This window comes from Scyliorhinus canicula, chromosome 2 (assembly GCF_902713615.1).
Source record: "Scyliorhinus canicula chromosome 2, sScyCan1.1, whole genome shotgun sequence".
Classification (NCBI taxonomy): domain Eukaryota; kingdom Metazoa; phylum Chordata; class Chondrichthyes; order Carcharhiniformes; family Scyliorhinidae; genus Scyliorhinus; species Scyliorhinus canicula.
This window is the reverse complement of record NC_052147.1, coordinates 111405767-111424714: the sequence shown is the minus strand read 5'-3', so window position 1 is coordinate 111424714 and position 18948 is coordinate 111405767. Positions and strand designations below refer to the sequence as shown.

At 47.7% G+C, this 18948-nt stretch overlaps 1 protein-coding gene across 2 annotated transcripts in view; it reads left to right on the top strand.

Annotated features, from left to right (window-relative positions):
- LOC119957184 (cysteine-rich motor neuron 1 protein-like) overlaps positions 1 to 18948 on the top strand; it is a 345653-nt gene that overhangs the window by 263184 nt on the left and 63521 nt on the right. The window lies entirely within an intron of this gene.

Here is an 18948-nt window from a genome sequence, read left to right as displayed (position 1 = left end):
ATCACATTCCGAAGCAGAGTGGTTCAGATTTAACTTTGGAATGCCATTTTATATTGCAAGTTCTACTGGGGTGTATATTCTGAAATGGACATGACACACAGGCTTTTACCCATGAGACTTGGATTCAGTGTTGGTTCAGTCTTGTGCTCCTGGCAATCCAACCACTGAGATGACAGATTGGAAGCATGACAATTGCACCAACCTTTGGGACTACTTGACGAGGTAGAGGTCATCTGGTTGACAGCATCACATGTCACCGTGATATTACAGACGCATCAAGGCACGAGCTCTCTCAGAGCTGGTATTCCAGTACGTAAGATGAATCTGAAGCTTGATCAGCCAGTGTGCTGGGCTTGTTCCAGGTTTTTATTGATGCAAGACATTGATATGTTTCTGTCAGACTGGAGAGGTGTTTATTAATTGGGTCGAGCTCTTGTTTCTGCTTACAGATCTGGCTTCGTTGTAGGTCTGTGATATTTCCGAAGAGGCTTTATTGAACAAATACTAGGAATTATCAGCTGAATAAGTTACCAAGTCACTAAACTGTCCTCAACAGTCTGACTGTACTTTATGTTCCGTTTATCCTTCTCAAAGGTCACAATGTGGTAAATTAAATCAGTCTGATCAACCATTACAGAATTTACTAAACAATGAAAAAGAACAGAAAGACTCTTGATGGTGAAGGTCACTGATTGATATACTTTTCAAAAATCCTGTAAGGCCTGTATCAGCATTTTAATATGAAATTTTGCCACACTCTGAAATGAATTAGCTTTAATGACATAAAACCAACCAACAGACAATTGTATTGATTGCAGCCGTATCTTTGTCTAGGTGAAAATTGCATATTGAACAGTAATGTGTTCACTCCTCAGGACGAACACAATTTTCTAAGATAAAATCAGGAAAGTAACTTTTTTAAAAACACTAATGGAGAAAATTTGTCGATAATTAGAGGGTGAATGAATCATTTTGCGTTTTCACTCTTAAGCAAAGGTCATCATGACCAGACCACAAAGTAATATATTTTGTTCATGAAGAACAGATGAGTAATCAAACGTTTAGTACGCTTGCTTTCCTGGTCCTGCACAATGTGAGTCTGTGGTTTCAATTTCAGCCGCTGTTTGGAAACCTTGGTAATAGCAATGAACATAATTAGCTAAAAGGTTTTTGTTAAAAGAACATAGTTATCATTACATCTATATGGTTTCATGCTAATTGACTCATTTATATTACCTTAACTTGCATGTGCTTTTTCTACATTCGACACAGCTACTTAAGTTTCCTCGTAAGTTTTCTACATGTGTTAGTGGTAAATGAAATATTGCAGGTTTGAAGATATGTGGATTTGAAACAAGATCAGAACGAAGATTTCAGATTTAATTTGGGGAAAATCCATGTACACTGCCTGCAGAATTCTTCCCAATTAAGCCAACAACAAAAGGCACTACTTCAGCGAGAGGATGGTCAGTTTTTGGAACCAAATCTCTTCCAAGGTGAAATTGATAGTGGGTTTTCAGGGAAAGAAATAATTAGTTACAAGTACAAAACAGCAGGAAGGCAATTTAGATGTGCCCTCTTGTTATTTCCAGACATTTAGATTTTTCTCCATAAAGAGTGGACATCTCTTGTGATTCTGGAACCAGATATGTTTCGAGCATTGCAGGAATCCATTCAGCCCATTGTACCAATGCTGGCTTTGAGTTGGAACAATCCAAACAATGCTCACTGCCCCACTTTCTCTACATTGTGCTGCATGTCCGTGCTCTGCTTCGGATGTTTATTAAAGTTTCCCTTAAAAATTATCTTTATCTCAACCACTCACAAAAGGTTCAGCACTTATTTTCTCACTCTGGGTGACAATTTTTTAAATACAGACAAACAGCTGATAAAGTTACAAGTATAACATTTGAACCTACAGTTTAAATTATTAATTAAAATTGCAAAGCTTGTAATTCTGCTTGAAGGGTTGGTTCATGTTCACACTGGTTGGTCTGTGATTTAGAAGTAAATCTTTGCTCTTCTACATCTTGTGCGTGGGAAAGGAGAGAATTGTGGTGTAAGGGATATCTCCAGACTTGACACTGTTCTTTGAAAAAGCCATACAACTATACGATGGATAGGGTATCATCATTGTGATGTACCCAGCATGACATCTCAAATATAAATGCAGCCAGTGTCAGTGCTGAATACATTACTTGACAATATTTCCAAAAGAGGTTGGGGGTGGGATTTATTGACATCCCCCCCCCAACCCCAGATTAGTTTGAGAGCAGGGGGACTGTTTGTTCGAGTGGGCTCCCTGACCACCCCCCCCCCCCCCCCCCACCCCCCATCCTGATTGATATGCCAATAGAGGCTTTTAAGAGGACAGTTATTTCAAAGGTACTTGATGGTTGATCACAGTCCAAGGAAGTAAGGATTTTCTGGGAGTCACACGGTTGCTAGTTCCTCCAACTCTGCGCTCTTCCCCTCACAGCAACCCTATCCCACCCGCACTTGCCTTTCTTCAGAGATCCAACGACGATTCCTGGTGAAGGCCTTTCTGTAATACTGGCAGCAGCCACCACTCCTGGTGGCGCCATCATTAATGGGGAGCTGTCGCCCTCTGATTGATCAGGTGCACTTGGCGGCCTGAATTCCTGCCCAAGAGGGAAGTTGTCACAGAATTGCAGAATTGTTAGAGCGCAGGAGGCGGCCATTTGGTGCAACATGTCAACACCAGGAGCGGAATTCTCAGCTCCCGTGCAGCATCGGGAAGGCCATCGTGAACTCAGCCGAGTTTCACGACGGCGTCGGAGGCCGCTCCTCGCACCCTATTCACCCCCCCAGGGGGCTAGGAGCGGCGCTCCATAAATCTCGGCCGCCGGGCCTTGACGCTGCGTCAAGGCGGCGCGCCGAGAATGACGCGACGGCGGTGCCTAAGTGATGTCAGCCGCGCATGCGCAGGTTGGCCGGCTCCAACCCGCGCATGCGCGGTTGCCGTTCCCCTCCACGCAAGACGTGGTGGCTTGATCTTGTGGGGCGGCGGAGGGGAAACAGTGCGTCTCTTGGAGACGCCAGCCCGACGATCGGTGGGCACCGATCGCGGGCCAGTCCCCACCCGAGCACGGCCGCGATGCTCACTCCCCTCTCTGCCCCCCACAAGCCACAAATGAAACTTTGGCGCCATGTTCACGACGGCAGCGACCAGGTGTGGTTGCCACCGGCGTGAACTGGTCGGGAACCTCAGGCCGCTCGGCCCATCCGGGCCGGAGAATCACCGGTCGGCGTGAAAAACGGCGAGCGCCATTTCTGCGAGTGGGGGGTGGGAGAATCGCGGGGGGTGCCAGGGCGGCGTGGCGTGAGTCGCCCGGCCCTCCCGCGATTCTCCCACCCGGCGTGGGGAGCGGAGAATCGCACCCCAGCTCTTTGAATGGATATTTCACCCAGTGCTTTTTTCCTTTCTTCTCCAACAGTGTTTATTTTTGAATAATAATTTAATTCCTGTTTGTAATAATAATAATCGCTTATTGTCACAAGTAGGCTTCAATGAAGTTACTGTGAAAAGCCCCTAGTTGCCTCGTTCCGGGCCTGTTCTGAGAGGCCGGTACGGGAATTGAACCCACACTGCTGCCGTTGTTCTGCATTGCTGATATTGTTCTGCATGCTTCGATTGAACCTACCTCCACCACGCTGTCAGGCAGTGCGTTCCATTCCCTGAGTTTTGGAATTAATAGTCCCCCGTGGAGCTAGGCATTCCAGTTGGAGAGCAAATTCCTTCAGAGCTCTGGAATGCAGGCCAACGGGGATGCCACTGGTTTTGGTGGTGTATGTTGGGCCTGCTGCGTCATTGTTAAATTCTGCCCAGAAAGCCTCAAATGAAAAAAGTACCAATTTTTCAAAGAAAATCATACTCTCCATTTATTATTAATGGAGCAACATTTGCATCATCCATTTGTTTTCACGATATTGGCTATTTTCTTCGCTAAATTTCAATATCGAAATAATTATACATCAGTATCCGTAGTGTCAATCATAGACCAGAAGGAAGCCAGAAGGACTGTGTGGACGCCGTAGCATAGCAGTTATGTTTCTGGATTAATTATCCAAAAATATGGACTAATAATCCTGAGAAATTAATAATAATAATCGCTTATTGTCACGCGTAGGCTTCAATGAAGTTACTGTGAAAAGCCCCTAGTCGCCACGTTCCGGCGCCTGTTCAGGGAGGCCAGTACGGGAATTGAACCCGCGCTGCTGCCTTTCCTCAGATCCCACCCCAGCAGCTGTGGAATTTAAATTCAAATAGTTGCTTAGTAATATGGAGCTTAAATATCGCTGAGTGGCGGGATGTGTTGCTGAAGTTTTTCACCTTGCACTCATCAGGACAAACACAAGAATGCCAAATCTCAAACACACAACAATTTCTACTTCATGAGAAAAGGGTGCTGATTGGTTGGCAAGTTAACTCTGACTGAGGTGTTAGCATGGAGAAAGCAATAGGGAACTATAGACTCCCCAAGCTCCCGGGTAATTTAATAAAAACCCATCCAAGGCTTGAACACATTCCTTTGTTTGCAGAGAACCTATCCTTGTATATGAATATGTCATTTCTAGCAAGAGTAAACAAACCACATTACAAACGCAATTGAATATCATCTTCCCCAATAACCTTTCATGCCTTTGCTTACCAAGGTCTATCTAGCTCAGCCTTAAAAATATTTAGATTCTGCTTCCCCTACCGTTTGAGGAAGGGAGTTCCAGCGACTCTCAACCCTCTGAGAGAAAAAAGATTATCCTCATCTCTGTCTTAAATGGGCGACCCCTTATTTTTAAGCAGTCACCCCTAGTTCTAGATTCGCCCATAAGAGGAAACATACTCTCCATATCAACCATGTCAATACCCCTCAGGATATTGTTTCATTCAAGTCACCACTTACTCTTCTAAACTCCAGTAAGTGCAAGCCTAATCTGTCCAACCATTCCACATTGGACAATCCGCCCATTCCACTTGTAGCCTCATAAACCTTTGTTGAGCTACTGATTAGTTGGGATAGACGGAGAAACTATTAGTGGATTTCTCAACTATCGTATCAAGGAAAGGGAGCATGTTAGAGTGTTCCATCTCAAAATGGAACATGTGGAGGAGTCCATTAAGGTTTGTAAGACATGGCTGAAGATTCAAAGATCACAGTCATATCATCTAAATAGCGGAAACGGGAGGGTTAGGGCTCATTCCATCAAATAAAAGTTTCTCATTGAAACCTATGAAAATGTTGATAAACGCTGGATCTGGAGGGCATGTATGGGCTACCAAAAGACACAAAAGTGAGGTTGAATTATCCCTATTTTATCAATAACCAGTTCTGCGCAGCATTAATGGTTGAGTTTTTTTACTCACAACCTACATCTTGATCGCAACACCTTGTCTGTGCTTGGGCAACATTGCACGCTTATTCATAAAGTCATCGACATTGTGTAGATCACTATGTCATGATAGTATAGACATGCCACCATTTTCTTTTCCCCCACAAAGACCCCTCCTCCCTGCCCATTTCCTCACCATTACGATATTCGCCGCCCAATAATAATTAATCAAACTCAGGAATCACGCCTTAAGCACCATTGTCAAGGCAAAAAGGAACGGGGAGAGCGGGCACCCTGACCTAATCCCCCGATGCAGCCCAAAGTACCCTGAACTTGTCCTGTTAGCCTGAATTCTTGCCAACAACAGCCAACCCCAGTCAATGAGCCCCTGGCCAAACCCAAACCGATCCAACACCTCCAGAAATACGCCCACTCCACCCGATCAAAGGCCTTCTCTGCATCCATTGCCACCATCTGTTCCCCCCCCCCCCGAGAGCATCATAATAATATTGAGCAGCCTGCGCACATTCTCCGACAACTGCCTTCTCTTCACAAATTCCGACTGGTTCTCCCCTGTCACCCCCGACACACAATCCTCTATTCGCGATGTCAGTATTTTCGCCAATACCTTCACATCAATATTAAGCAATGATATCAAGGCAGTATGACCCATTTCGCTCCGGGTCCTTATCTATCTTCAGAATCAGGGAGATGGAAGCTCCCCACTGCCCCTTGCCTCATTGTATGTCCTCACTAGCAGCGGCCCCAGCTCTACACCGAACGTCTTATAAGACTCCACTGGGATCCCGTGCAGCCACTCCCGGCAGGGGCTCCAATTCATACAGCCTCCTATAGGAGGCCTCAAATTCTCCATTCACCCCCTCTGGGTCCATCACCACCCTACCCTTCTCGTCCCTCACCCTACCAATCTCTCTTTCCGCTGCCTGCTTCCTCAGCTGATGGGCCAGCACCCTACTTGCCTTTTCCTTATACTCATACACTGGCCCTCGGCAACTGCCACACCACCTTCCCTGTAGACACTAACCCAAACTCTATCTGAAGCCTCTGCCTCTCCTTCAACAGCCCCTCCTCTGGCACCACCGAGTGCTTCCGATCCACCCTCAGAATCTCCTCTAACAATCTTGCCCTCTCCTTTCGTTTGACCCTCTCCGTATGCTTCCGAATCAAATTAAATTCACCCCTAACTACCGCCTTATGTGCCTCCCATAGCATTTTCTGAATCTGTGTTGATTTAATTTACGAACTTAGCAACTCATGCAGTCTTTTGTTCACTTTCAATGACACCATGTATGCCGAAATAGATGATGCAGCCATGGGATCACTTCTAGATCCAGCTTTCTTAACATTTTCATCAGTTTCTATGGGAAATGTGTTTATGATGCAATTTAAAAAAAATGGTTTTACCGAGCCTGCGTTGGCTCTTTAGAAGTGCAGTCCAATTAGTCCCACTCCCTTGTCCTTTCCCCCCTGTTTGTACAACTTGTTCTCCTTCAGTAGTTATCAAATTGTCATCAGAGGGCCATTATTGAATCTGTATCCACATGGAATTTTGTGTTTTTATATTCATGTTAAATGCTTCTGTTTGATCACAATCATACCTTCTGAAAGTGGGACCTTTTTTTCACCTTCTGTGAATCTGAGTTGGTATGGAGCTCGGAAGAGAGGCAAATGTACTTTTTCTCTCAATTTTTCTCTCTCTTACTCCCTCCGACTTGAAGTGCCCGTGGTGAAGTGTGGTCAGTATTTTTTCTTTGCTCTGATACAGGAGTGCTGCCTTGTTAACTTGTCATTCATTTTGCATTGTCATAAAAGGCTAACTTGTTCAGGAAATCAAAATATTAAACTGGTGCAGTGAGGTTTTACTGTGAGGTCAGAGTTGAACGTTTGAGTCTAATGCATCCAGACTGCAAATCAGTTTGAGGATACTTGTTGCAAACTCTGCAATAAATTTCCCATTTTCTAAAATTAAGATGTCACCCTTGGTTGACGATTACAGCTCCTGCCTGATACCAGTTTTAAAAAGTGAGCTTAAAATAGTTTTTAAATGCTTGCAGATTCCAGAAGTGCCCATTAATGCCTTCAAGTGTTAATAGGAAAATAAATTTGAAACTTGAAGAAGGATTAGTAAATTACGCAGATTATTCAAAATCCAACAATAGGAAATATGGTAAATTGGTGAATGTATATGGGGAATTCTCACATGAAAAACAGCCTTGGTGCATTTTGATTTTAAAAAGCAATACTTTATGAATGGGTTTCTGTTAGATAGTTTTCTTTGAAGCCCTATTATAAAGAATTTGTCAGAATCAGCTAACAGGAGGAGATACTTAATATTGTTTGTTGTCCAAATGCAAACTTTGAATGATCTTTAGGACTTGTGCAGTTGATAACATTGTCTCAATAAATGTTACGAGCTATCAGATGATATTAGTTGCAGTCATATTTGGACTGCGATTACTGGAAATGTGCTGTCCGATAACCTTGTGAGCTATTCAAGTAACTCAATGGTGGATAAAAATATGGCAATGTGTTTATTTGGAGAATTGTCATTCTGAAGAGGCACCATCATTGTAGAGTTAGCCAACTAAACATTCCATATTCTACACTGTGATTATATTTTGCCACCATATGATGTAATTTTCTATCCATATAAGTCTTTCATAACCTTCTCACTATCATCAATCAAGGAGGTAAAACATTTTTCTTCTTGAATCTATGACGATCCTCTCTCCTGCACTGTGATTAACAGGCAAGAGGATGTTACAAATGATTCTCCCATGTTTTCCACTGCGCTTCCTCCTTCCCTCCACCTTGCCTCCAAAATTGACCAATCTTCAACCAGGTAAGTTCTCGGAATGTTGCTTAGATTTTGTGCCGGATTGCTATTTGCAATTTTAAACTTGTCTGCAACAGGTTGATTGAAATTCTGAAAATATTGTGACACCTTGACTGGTGTAGTATTTGCAGAGTTGGCAAACAAATATTTGGAAACAGCCTCTTCTTCTATATAATTTCAAAACTACTCAAACCACTGCAACAATTAACATTTTTTTTAAAACAATACAACAGTCAGCCATGATGGTAGACGATGACCCAGATGGGCCCTGATCCCTCAGTTCCTTATAGTAATCCGTATTTTGAAATACCGGGTAAGAACGGCTGTGATTGCTGCTTTTAAAAAAATTCTTCCACGCGATGTGGGCCCCGCTGGCTGGCCAACGTTTGCTTCCCATTGCAAGTTGCCATGAGAAGGTGGTGGTGAGCCACCTTCTGTCTGCCTGGAGTTTGCACGTTCTCCCCATATCTGCATTTCCTCCGGGTGCTCTGGTTTCCTCCCACAGTCCAAAGATGTGCAGGTTAGGTGGATTGGCTATGCTAAATTTTCCCCAGGTAGGGTTATGGGGATAGGCTGGGAGACTGGGCCTAGGTAGGGTGCTTTTCAGAGGGCCAGTGCAGACTTGATGGGCCAAATGGCCTCGTTCTGCACTACAGGGATTCTTGAACTGCTGCAATCCAGGTGATGTAGGAAGTCACAGTTCTGTTGGAAAGAAGTTCCAGGATTTTCTTTCTTAAAGTACGTTTATTGAGGTTTAACATTTTGGAGAATAACGCAATAAAGTTACAAGATAATAAATCGTCAAAAGCAAGGAGAGAAAAGTAAGCAGCTTGACATACATGAGTACAGAATGAAACAGGCGAACAACATTACACCTGGCTCGATACAATCATTAAACAAAACTAGATACTCCTCTACAACCCACCAGAGACCGAGAGAGATAAGATCATGACAAACATGACAAAATGGTGCACACTCTCCCACACCACACAATGGGAAGTTAGGGTAAACTTCCCATGCCATGATCGCCGATCACTAATGTAGATCCCCCTCAGCTCCAGAAGAACCAACGACCCATCACAGCCTCCTATTTCGGGATATCAGACCCAGCTGCACCCATGTAGGAGCCAGGAACCAATTTATCGTACCCTGCCTGACAAAACCAAAAGAAAATACACAGAAATTCCAGTTCTAAGGCAACTTACGTACATACCGCACAACGCAACTAATCCCAAATACTGGCCCAGGGCAGAACCAAAATCATTCCATACAATTGTGTAGAGAGGACTGAAAATAACAACAAAATGTTTGGATTATCATTGCGCCTTCACTGCCTCCCAAGGGAGAAAATAAGAAAAGAATTTAAAAACTACCAGAACTAATCCACTAAATGGGAGCACCGACCAATGAAGAGGAGAACAGGTCACCCAATCAACAAAAAGGTGTCCCACCCACCAGGGGAATAACAGGATATCCACCAAGGATCAGAACTCGAACCATCTCCAAGCCTTCGTGTACCAGAGAAGCAAGCCCCAGCCTTCCAGGATGCAACCCCCCCCCCCCCCCCCCCCCCGCTTGAAGTGGGACATCCGAGCGCTAGCACAGGGCCTAGCCTAGCCCAGAACCAACCAACATGCAAGGAACTATACCCCAGGACCTCCAACACAACCCAAAAGTCCAAAAGTCTCTCTCTCTCTCTCTACCTCCCCCCCCCCCCCCCCCCCCCCCCACCCACCAGAAAGCCTGTACCTTTCAAATCCCATTCAGGGAAATGCACCGTCCCTACATTTACTAATAGGGAGAGGATAATCACATAATCACTCCAGCCCCAGCCACGAGGGGCCCCAACCCGAGAAGAAGAATCATCAAGACACCCAACAGTTGGGCGCCATGGGAGGGAAGGCTGATTTTACCCATCCCACCCAACCTGGCACAACAGGGAACACTGCCCGCCCCCCCAACCCCCACCATCACCAAACCACTGGATCAGATTGGGATGAGAATCAACACAATGCTCACCCGGATAGAATCATAGAATTTACAGTGCAGAAGGAGGCCATTTGGCCCATTGAGTCTGCACTACCCCTTGGAAAGAGCACCTTGCTTAGGCCCATACCTCCACCCTATCCCCATAACCTAGTAACCCCACCTAACCTGAATGGGGAAAAAAGTAAAACAAAAAGGGAGGGACACACAGTCTAGCTCCTAACTGTTTAGGAGAGGAGTAGAGAGAGAGAGAGATAGCCAAGGGGAAGAAAAGAAAAACTCAACCTCAAAGAGGAGTCAGAAAGAACCCAGCCCTCACCAGGATACAAACTCTGCCCAGGACAATGAAGGATACAGACACGGATTCTTCAATACAGAGAACATTTAAAAAATGAAATCCAAAATAAAAACCTGAAATGGATTAGCTCTAACTGGGGGGGCTATCCTCATTCGCAAATTACCTGAAGAGCAGCAGACCAGGCCGGAAACAGCGCGGAGAGGAATGGCCCCATCCATTTTAAAGAGCAGGAAAAGATAGAGCATTTCAGGCCAGAAACCTCAAGCGCACTTGGCCACGCAACTGGCCAGGGATAGTGCAGAGAAAAGGGAGAAAAAAATATTCGGGTTGTTTTCCAGGATTTTTTCTTCGCAATTTCTCTCTTTCTCACATATTTTTTTCTTTCGCATTTATTTTTCTCTCTTGGGATTCCAGGGCAGAAATGTCCGAAAGAGCATTGAAGAAGGCTGCGGAGAAGAAATCTCAGGCAGAGAGCCTGGTGAAAAACCACAAGGGAGACAAGATTTTTAAAAAATAAATTCAGTACACCCAATTCTTTTTTTTTACAATTAAGGAGCAGTTTAGCGTGGCCTAGCGTAGCATAGCAGAGCACCTACCTTGCACATCTTTGGGTTGGTGGGGGTGAGACCATGCAGACACAGGGAGAATGTGCAAACTCCACACGGACAGTGACCCAGAGCCGGGATCGAACCTGGGACCTCAGCGCCGTGAGGCAGCAATGCTAACCACTGCACCACCGTGCCGCCTTAACGAGGGAGACAAGATGGCAGAGGAATCGGGCGAAGTCGGTAACACAGGAGTTTGAAAAATGTGAAAGTCATATGGATGGCAGGTTTGAAAGGCAGGGCAAGCAACTGAAAGGGTCTTTTACAGCCTCCATTGCAGAGGCGTTGGGCCTGCTCCGGGAGCAGTTGGGCAAAACTGTCAGGGTTGTGATAGAGCACAGTGAGACACTAAAGGGTGTTGAAGAGTCTATGTATGACCAAGAGGACCGACTGGTTTAATTAGAAGCCAAAGTGCTGATTCTGGTGGAGAAAAAGAAGGACCTGAAAACCAAGGTTGATGATTTCGAGAACAGGTCAAGGCACTTGAACTTTTGAACTGTGGGCCTCCTGCCGGAGGGATCAGATGACACGAAGACAATCAAATATTTTTCGACTATGTACTCCTCATTGCTGCTGGGTGGTGGTGAGGTTGTTATTCCGCCAGAATTAGACAGGGCACACCAGGCTCTGAGACAGAAGCCAAAGCCGAACGAGCCACCACGTGCAGCAATGATTTGATTCCATAGATATCGGAGGAAGCAGCGCGTCCTGGAATGGGTCAAACAACCCAATGGAATATCAACTGGGATGACTACACGATGCACATTTACCAAGACATTGGTTCTGAATTGGCAAGAAGAAGGGCAGCCCTCAACAAGGTGAAGGTGGTTCGGAATTAGTTATCCGGCGGGACTGAAGGTCACGGACTTGAGGGATCACCATTTTGACTCGCCAGAGCAAGCTGAGGCCATGGTCAGGGAATGAGGACTGGGAGTGGTTTGAGGAGGGTTGGGCTGTTCAACAATTTTTTTTTTTGCTTTATTCTTTTTTTTTTGTTTGTACAAGTTGAGCACCCAGGAGAGAGAGAGAGTTCTTGTTTTCTCCGCACTACACAAAGTGTATTTGCAGATTAATTACTTCATTATAAGTAGAACTCCTCTGGCTGGAGTTAGGGCGGTCGAATATTCAGCAGTAGTGATTTCGGATAACGCCCCACATTGGGTGGAGCTGGCGCTGGGAGTGGGTCAAGTGCACCGCAGGGCTTGGCGATTAGATATTGGGTTGCTATTGAATTTGGGGGTCTGTGGGAGGAGTTCGAGGGCCATACAGGAATACATTGCAAATAATGACAATGGAGAGATCTCGCCCTAGATCCTATGGGAGGCACTGAAAGTGGTGATCACTGGGAGAGATTATAGCAATTAAAGCACATGCAGATGCGGAGGCTAGGAAGGAGCTACAGAAATTGGTTGATAAGATTAACTGTGGATCATAGATATGCGAGGGGGGGGCAGCATGGTGGTGCAGTGGTTAGCACTGCTGCCTCACGGCGCCGAGTTCCCAGGTTTGATCCCGGCTCTGGGTCACTGTTCGTGTGGAGTTGCACATTCTCCCCGTGTTTGTGTGGGTTTTGTCCCCACAACCCAAAGATGTGCAGGGGAGGTGGATGGGCCACGTTAAATTGCCCTGTAATTGGAAAAGAAATTAATTGGGTACTTTCAATTTATTTTTAAAAAATAGATATGCTGAGGGATTCGACCGCTGAATTGTGGATGTGCAGGAGAGAGCTGCAAATGCAGTTCGACCTGATGTCACGGACAAAGCAGCGCAACACTTGGGATGAGCAAAAGGGACAGTGTACGAATATGGGGAGAAGACGAGTCGGATTTTGGCTTTTCAGTTAAGGCAGCGGGGAGGCAGATAGGGAGTTCGGTCAGGTTGAGGTCCGAGAGGGTAAGTTTATCTCCAATCCGGAGCAGGTGAATGGGGTTTTCAAGTCTTTTTGTGAGAAGCGGTCGGAACCTCCTAAGGATGGACGCAGGATAGCAGAGAGGGTAACGGGCTGCGGGAGGAGTTGGAGACCTACTTTATTTAGAGGAGATCCAGAGAGCGTTGAAGCAGATGCAATCGGGGAATGCACCTGGGCCAAATGGGTTCCTGGTGGGGTTCTATAAAACATTCGTGGATCAGTTGGGTCCATTGTTGCTGGGCATGTTTAAGGATTCTTTGGAGCGGGTCGCTCTCCCAGGAACATTAAGGCAAGCATCCAGTTCACTGCTTTTGAAGAATGACAAAGACTCCAAAGAGTGTGGGTCATACCACCCAATTTCCCTGTTGAACATAGACGCCAAATTGCTAGCCAAGGTGTTGGCATTAAGACTGGAGTCGGTCCTCCACAAGTTGATAGGGTAGGAGACAGACGGGCTTTGTGGACGAGCGAGGCTGTCGGCAAATGTGCGGGGGTTGCCTAATGTGGTGCTTTCCCCCGCGACCAGTCCGGTACCGGAGATCATCCCTGGGGCCCGATTCTCCACTGCCCATGACAGGTCGGAGAATAGCGGGAGAGCCTTCCCGACATTTTTCCCGACCTCCCGCTATTGTCTCCTCCCCCCCCCCCCCCCCCCCCCCCCCCCACGGCTGCCCCACGACACGAATCGCTGCTCGCCGTTTTTAACGGCGAACAGCGATTCTCCCCAGGCCGATGGGCCGAGTTCCCAGGCCTTTACGGCCGTTTTCGCGAACGCAAACACACCTGCTCTCACTGTTCGTGAAAGCGGCCGCAAAGTGCCGTCCCGGACAACCATGGCACCGATTGGCACGGCCGTGCCAAGGGTGGCCGTGCCAAGGGTGGCATCGGTGCCCACCGATCGCGGGCAGCGGGTCCGATACCCGCGCACTATTTGTTCTTCCACCTGCTCTCACTGTTCGTGAAAGCGGCCGCAAAGTGCCGTCCCGGACAACCATGGCACCGATTGGCACGGCCGCACCACGGCCGTGCCAAGGGTGGCATGGGCCTGCGATCGATGGGCACCGATCGCGGGCAGCAGGTCCGATACCCGCGCACTATTTGTTCCTCCGCTGCCCCGCAGGATCAGTCCGCGGGGCGGCTGAGGGGCATGACGGCCCGCGCATGCGCGGGTTTGACGCATATGCGTGATGATGTCATCCGCGCATGCGCGGGTTGGAGCCGTCCAACCCGCGCATGCGCGGCTGACGTCATCGTGCGCGTCAGCCGCCATGACGCTTGCCGCGCTGGCTTGGCGACGGTCACTAAGCCCGCGATGCCGTGCTTCACGGGGCCGCGCTGCTAGCCCCGCCCGGGGGGGAGAATCGGGTCCGGGAGGGGGCGCGGAGGCTGCCGTGAAACACGGCCAGTTTCACGGCAGCCTTTACGACTCGCCGCATTTGCGGAGAATCGCACAAATATCTCTGGACGCAGAGAAGGCGTTCGACCGGTGGAGTGGGGATACCTCTTTACAGTATTGGATAAATTTGGGCTAGGTCCGGGATTTGTGTCCTGGGTGTAGCTGCTGTATGCGGCGCCGTTTGCAAGTGTTTGCACTAATAATCTGACCTCCTTTTGGTTACATCGGGACATGAAGCAGGGATGTCTGATTTCTCCTTTGCTGTTGGTAATGGCAATTGAGCCATTGACCATGGCATTCAGGGCCTTGAAGGAATGGAATGGAATAGTGAGGGGGTGGGGTGGAACACAGAGTATTGTTATATGCTGATGATTTGCTACTATGTGCAAGGGATCCGGAGACATCTATTGGGAACATCATGGAGATTTTGCAATGTTTTGGGGCTTTCTCTGGCCAGAAGCAGAATATAGAGAAAAGTGATTGTTTTGTGGTAGGAGTAGTGGGAGGGGGAAGTAAGGCGGCACAGTAGCACAGTGGTTTGCATTGTTGCTTCACAGCGCCACGGTCCCAGGTTCGATTCCCGACTTGGGTCACTGTCTGTGCGGAGTCTGCACGTTCTTCCTGTGTCTGCGTGGGTTTCCTCTGGGTGCTCCGTTTTCCTCCCACAAGTCCCAAAAGACGTGCTGTTAGGTGAATTGGACATTCTGAATTCTCCCTCTGTGTACTCGAACAGGCGCCGAAGTGTGGCGACCAGGGGCTTTTCACAGTAACTTCACTGGAGCATTAATGCAAGCCTACTTGTGACAGTAATAAGATTATTATTATTAGACTGAGGGGGTTGCCATTTCAATTGGCAGGGACCATGTCCTGTATTGGTGGCTGGGGAGTTGGAATGGTTACGGAAGTTGAATTATACAAGCTTGGTGAGAAGGGTCAAGGCAGACCTACAGAGGTGAGATGGTCGCCCGCTCTCACTGGCGAGCCGTGTTCAGTCGGTTAGAATGAATAGATTCCTATTACTGTTCCATATATCCCAGTATTCCTGCCCAAATCGTTTTATCAAGAGGTTGACCGACTTATTATGGGATTTATCTGGGCGGGTAAGGTCCTGAGGATTCGGGGAGGGTGATATAGAGGCAGAGACAGGTGAGGACCTCGCGCTGCCAAATCAGTTATATAACGATTGAAAAAGGTGATGGTGCAGGGACCCGAGGACCCCCTCGGGTAAGGGTGGATTTGGAGTCATTTAGTGATGCCGGCTTGGGAGTACTCGTAATGGCCCCACTCCCAGTAGCACTGATGAAATATTCATCAAATCCTGTAGTGGTGACCACACTAAAATTTTGGAAGCAGCTCCTCCGACATTTTGAATTTGAGGCAATATCGCGCCTGTCTCCCATGTGTGCCTATTACTTATTCGAACCGGCAAGGCTGGATGCCACATTTTTTGCTTGGAAGGAGAGAGAGTTGGAGAAGGTGGTTCACTAGCTTGGAGGAGTTAAAGGAGAAATATGGGCCGGCATTCTCCAATCCCGCGCTGGGACAACGGCCTCCCCGGCGATTCTCCATGCTCGACGAGCCAAGTGCCCACCGAGTCCCGCCGGCATGGGTTACGTATGGTCCCAGCCGACGGGACCTCGGAGTTCTGGCTGAAGAGACCGTCCTGGTTGGGGGGGGGGGGGATCCGACTCCAGGGGGGGGCCCTCCATGGTGGCCGGGCCCGCGATCGGGATCCACCAATCGGCAGGTAGGCTAATTCCGGGAGGGGGGGTGCCTGCGTTCCTCCGTGCTGCAGGACTTCGCCATATTGCCCGGGGGCCGGCACGGAGACGGCAACGCATGCGCATGTGCGGACCTGCGCCAGCCATGGCGCCCATGCATGGACCCCCACCGGCTTTCGAATGCACAGCACTCCCACGCCATACTAGCCCTCAAAGAAGGGGTGAATGCCTGGGCCTGGCGGCCTGTTGATGTCGGCGTCGCTCACGCCGGTCTTGACGTAGGCGTCAACACTTGGCTGGGATTTCAGAGAATCCTGGCCTTGGGCTTTCACACGCAGACGGATTTAGGCACCTTCAGGTCCTGAGCTGGGTTAAGCCATTTTTCCAGCCTTTCTGGTGGTTCAGCCATCCACCTTGTTGAAATGGATTTCATCCTGTGCAGGATTGGTGGAGGGTAGTACGTCCGGGATATACCAGCGTATAGTGATTGAGGAGTTGGGTTCGCTTAAAGAGACAAAGACAAAATAGATGGAGGAATTGGGGCTGATATTAGAGAAAGGGGTGGGGTGCGAGGCGTTGAGGTTCATTCAGCTGATAGATTTTCGAGCACACCTCACTAAAGCAAGGATGAGTCACTATTTTGAAGGGACGGAAGATTGGTGCGAACATTGTTCAAGAAGGCCCGCACATCTCACGGACATGTTCTGGTCGCGCCCCAGGTTGGTGGAGTTTGGGAGCTCCATTTATGACACCATGTTGGTGATCCTTAATGTACCACTAGTGGCGATTTTTGGGGTCTCCGAAGTGCAGCTACTGCAGGCGGGAGCAGGGGCTGATGTCCTGGCCTTTGCCTCGTTTGTGATCGGAGGTGTATCTTATTGGGCTGGAGGATGGCGGCACTGCCGAAAGCTTTGGCATGGCCAGTGATTTGGTGGTGTTTATGTGCCTCGAGAAGCTTACCTTGAGAGGGTCAACTGAGGGGTTTTATTGAAGATAGCGACCATTCATAGTGTATTTCAAAGAATTGGTCACTGCTAGAGTTTAAGGGGGGAGTGGGTGTGGAGGTGACAGTCTTTGTAAAAAGTGTTTATTGATGGATTCTTGTTAAAGAATGTTTGTTGTGGCTCATGTCTTTTATATGCTTTTGTATAAAAGGTTAAACATTTACTAAAAGTCATTTCCAAAAAAAAGACAATGAGCTGGATTATCCATCAGCAGCAGTGCACTCACGCCCCTGGATTTCCCAATAGTGTAGGGATGCCCACAATGCGAAGCCCCATTGGCTGGCTGCCGGGACGGAGGATCCCGCTGCTGGTGGGGGTGTGCGTACCAGAAAATCCCACCCAACATTTTCAATGGGGGCCAGCATCCAATGCACATTGGACCGCCAAGGCGAGAGCCTGCTCAGCAGCAACTACGCCACTGCAAGCTGGGCCCCACCTCAGCCCACTCCGACCGCCATGAACAAACATGGATTTTGTCATTTTATCTTTATCTTGGCTCTTCCTGGAAAGAAAAATTAGAAACTTGCAAGGACATAGCACAAGCCATGTAGTCCAAGAGAAAGCAAATATGAAATGCGTGCCAGAAATAAATTAAGAAATAACGTGCGCAGAACTGGAGCTTGTGATAATGCACCTGCTCCTACGTTCACATCATGTGACCCTCAACCCGTTCCAGGATTTTAACCCAGCAACAGTAAAGGAACAGCAATATAGCTCCAAGTCAGGATTCTGTGTGGTTTGGCAGGAGACTTGCAGGTGGTGGTGTTCTCATGCATCTGCTGCTCTTGTCTTTCTGGATAGTAGAGGTTGCGGGATTGGAAAGTGCTGTCAAAGGAGGCTTGATGAATTGCTGCAGTGTATCTTGCTGATGCCGCACACTGCTGTCACTGTGCATTGGTGGTGGAGGGAGTGAAGTTTTAAGGTGGTGGATGGGGTGCCAGTCTATTTTGTCACGGATGGTGTTGAACCTTTTTGAGTGTTGGCAAGTGGGCAGTATTCCATCACACTCCTAACTTGTGCCGTGTAGATGGTGAACAGGCTTTCGGGAGTCAGGAGATGAGTTACTCACTGCAGGATTCCTAGCATCTGATCTGCTCTTGTAGCTGTAGTATTTATGTGGCAGGTCCAGTTAAACTTCTAGTCAATGGTAACCCCTAAGATGCTGATGGGAGAAAGGGGTGGATTCAGCAGGTTATTGCTGAGTTAATTGCTGCTTGATAGCACTGTTGATAACATCTTTCATCGCTTTGCTGATGATTGAGAGTAGACTGATAGGGCATTAATTGGCCGTTATGGATTTGTCCTTTTTGTGGACAAATGTGATCTTTTGCCCTTTGCATTTCTGTCTAGCAGTAATATCCTTAAGTACTCACCCAGCTCACTCAGTAATAATAATAATCTTTATTAGTGTCACAAGTAGGCTTACATTAACACTGCACTGACGTTCCTGTGAAAATCCCCTACTCTGGCAGCTGTTCAGGTAGACTGAGGGAGAAATCAGCACTTGTGGGAGGAAACCGGAGCACCTGGAGGAAACCCACGCAGACAAAACTGGAGCACCTGGAGGAAACCCACGCAGACACAGGGAAAACGTACAGACTCCGCACAGACAGTGACCCAAACCAGGAATCGAACCCCCGGGTCCCTGGCGCTGTGAAGCGACAGTACTAACCACTGTGCTACCATGCCGCCCACAATGGTGCTACCAATCCACTCTTGGTGGTGGACACTGACATTCTGTAACCGTACACCCTCAGTGCTTCTTCCAATTGGTATTCAACATGAAGGAGTGCTGATTTATCAGCTACGGGTGGGTGGTAAGT